Source organism: Salvia hispanica, chromosome 6 (genome assembly GCF_023119035.1).
Source record: "Salvia hispanica cultivar TCC Black 2014 chromosome 6, UniMelb_Shisp_WGS_1.0, whole genome shotgun sequence".
NCBI lineage: Eukaryota > Viridiplantae > Streptophyta > Magnoliopsida > Lamiales > Lamiaceae > Salvia > Salvia hispanica.
The window spans coordinates 4,248,138-4,251,225 of record NC_062970.1 but is presented as its reverse complement, the minus strand read 5'-3'; positions in this window follow the sequence as shown (position 1 = coordinate 4,251,225).

Here is a 3,088-nt window from a genome sequence, read left to right as displayed (position 1 = left end):
CCTTGTAAACGGTCATAGAGTGAAAGTCTATAGGGATAATTCCGAGTTGTGTGTTGTGGACGAGATTCCACTACACACACTCCCTATTATTGCCTAAAAGGACGGGGGTAATTTCCGATGAATTCCTGGGTCAAGGAGTAAGTTAATAATTTTGAAAATTCAAAACTGAACCAGGGAATCTCGGAAATACAACACGGATGTAAATAGTTTAATTGTTTTCTTTTTTCAAAAAAAAAATCAAAATATATATATATATATATATATATATTTTCGAAGCACCAGACTCCAAGGGGAACCGATATTTTATGCCCTAACCTCGACCTAGGGGTCTGGAACCTTCATTTTCTTTATTTTGTAGGGCATGGTCGAGGGAATTAGCCAGGAGGAGAATCTGAAGGAAGGAGTCAAGGAGGGAAAAGATATTTCGAATTTCAAATTCTGGCCGATAATTATGGGAGACGTACGGTTGCTTACATCACGCCTGCAACCGCACCATCTTTTCACCAGAAAAGCAACCGTCGTCCTTCTCTCTCCAGTCATTCCTAATTAGACGAAATTTTTGTTTGCTCTTCCTTCTCTCTTAATTCATTTTCTCTCTCTAAAAACGGACGAAACCCTAACCAAAAATTGCCCAGTTCTTTTCATTTTTTTTTTCAGATCTACACCGATGGACTCTACCAAGGGCACTGAGTATGACCCAACCTTGTTGGCCGAGTTGACGCAGAAGGTGGGAAGTATAGAGAAAGCAAAGGAGGTGTATGCCCTATTCGCCGCCAGTCTAATGCCGTCTGCGCCGACTGCACCGTCACTGACAATTCCGGCAGATTCGGCTGCGAAATCGGCGAATCTCTCTGAAGAAGGATCGCGAGTCGCTACACCACCGCATGCAGAAACCGCTTCGCAAGAATTACCCGTGTTGCATATTAAGAGTCTGTTAGTCTTAAGTGTTGTCACATGGGCGAGTGGATATAATGCGGCATGATTCCCTTAGTGAAAGTAATTGAAGATAGGAGGCGTTTCAAACTTAGAAGCTTTTTTCCATAAATAAGCCTAGTTAATTTGAGTGAAGCAAGAACGACGGAGAATGCCTCTACTTACTTAGTTGTGAAGCCCTACTATATAGTGAGTTATAAACCTCAGATAACTTTGAGCTAACACATGTTTAAGGGCCACCACTGAATGCTTAGGGAGAAGAGCTATGAAGGAGAAAAATTGGGAATTGGGTTATGAAGGTATAAGCTGGACGAAGTCCAGGGAAAGGCGTTATAAGCTGGACGAAGTCCAGAAGAAAGGAGAAATGGAGGAATAAAAGCTGGACAAAGTCCAGAAGGAAAATTTATAAAAAAAAGAAGAGAGAAGAAGGAGAAAATATATATATATATATATATATATATATATATATATAAAAGAGTGAGGAATAAGTCTGGACGAAGTCCGTAGGGGGGAAATGGTCTAAAAACAGGAATGATAATAGCCTGACCCAGGAAGGAGAAACTCTCATAACCCAACGCTTCAGTGGTGTAGCATTAACTTAAGAGAGAATCGATCCTAACATCCCTGGTGAGGAATGAGTGATCGAGTGAACCCAACAATTGGGTAAGTAGAGAGCTATCTTGACAAGCTGACAGATTGGCTAGGTAAAGGAAGGGAAAGGGCCTATTTGGAGGAGTGCAAACTATTGGATTGACCTTAATCTTGTGGGGACAGATGCCTAAAATTGAAACTAGCTCATGTATATGTGTTTTACGTGTTTGTATGATTTTCATATATTTTCTTAGTTTTTTTTGTGTCTAGGTCTAGGAGTCGGTCAAGAGATAACCTCGCTTGAAAGCTGGTTTAAGGAATTACCTCAGATATCACTGGAAGAGGACTATCAGGCGAAGACGATTGAGGAGGCTCTGCTGCCGACAAGACAGGCTCGGCGGCAGTACTAACTGTCTCTGTTGGTTCCACGGCAGAGTTGCTTGGTAGTGGCATAAACCAACTTAGGGGTCCACTCGACCTATCGACAGTTCTACTATCCCCCTGACCACTAAGGCTGGTATAATAATATTCGCACTCCAAAAAATTACAATTCATAGTAGTTATTATCTTCCTAGATGAGGGATCAAAACACCGATAACCCTTTTGGTTGATTCCATACCCCAGAAAAACACATTTTATAGCGCAAGCGGAAAATTTTGTTCTTTCGTGTTTAGGAACATGAACATACACAGAACACCCAAAGACTTTAAGCGGTAGTGTAAGAGGTTCGGGCACTTTGGCTAGAAAAGATAAAGGTTGGAGTGGAGTTTTCATATTCAATATTTTTGTAGGGAGCCGATTTGCCAAATAAACCGATGTAGCAACTGCCTCGGGCCATAAAACTTTTGGGACTTTTGAGTCAAAAAATAAGGCACGGGTGATTTCTAGAATTATCCTATTTTTTCTTTCAGCAACTCCATTTTGTTCGAGGTATAAGGACAAGAGGTTTGATGAACTAACCCTTTATCTCTGAAAAATTTCGACATTTCTCGATTGACAAACTCCCTCCCATTGTCAGACCTAAGCACCTTGATTTGTGTCTGAAACTGAGTTTGGATTAATTTGTAAAACAAGACAAATTTTTCATAAACTTCGGATTAGTTTTTCAAAAAATATACCCATGTCATCCTTGAACAATCATCCACAAAAAGTAAGAAATATTTAAAACCATGATCACCAATAACGGGTGCAGGGCCCCAAACATCAGCATGCACCAAAGAAAAAAGACTCTTAACACGAGTTTCAGTAGACTTAAAAGATTGTCTGTGGCTTTTTGCCAAAACACAAGATTCGCAAGCAATATCCTTAAGATGAGAAAAATGAGGAAAGAGTAACTTAAAATAACCATGAGATGGGTGACCATAACGTCTATGCCACAACCAAGCTTCTCGAGTCGCAGATCCGTGAGCTAGCATTGCGGCACTGCCTTGGTGAGCCATCTCATCAACATAGTAGAGGCCTTGATGCTAAGTGCCATGCCCAATTATCCTCCTCGTCCTGATATCCTGTAATACACAAAAATTAGGATGCATTAATAGTGTACAATATAATTCCTTCGTCACGT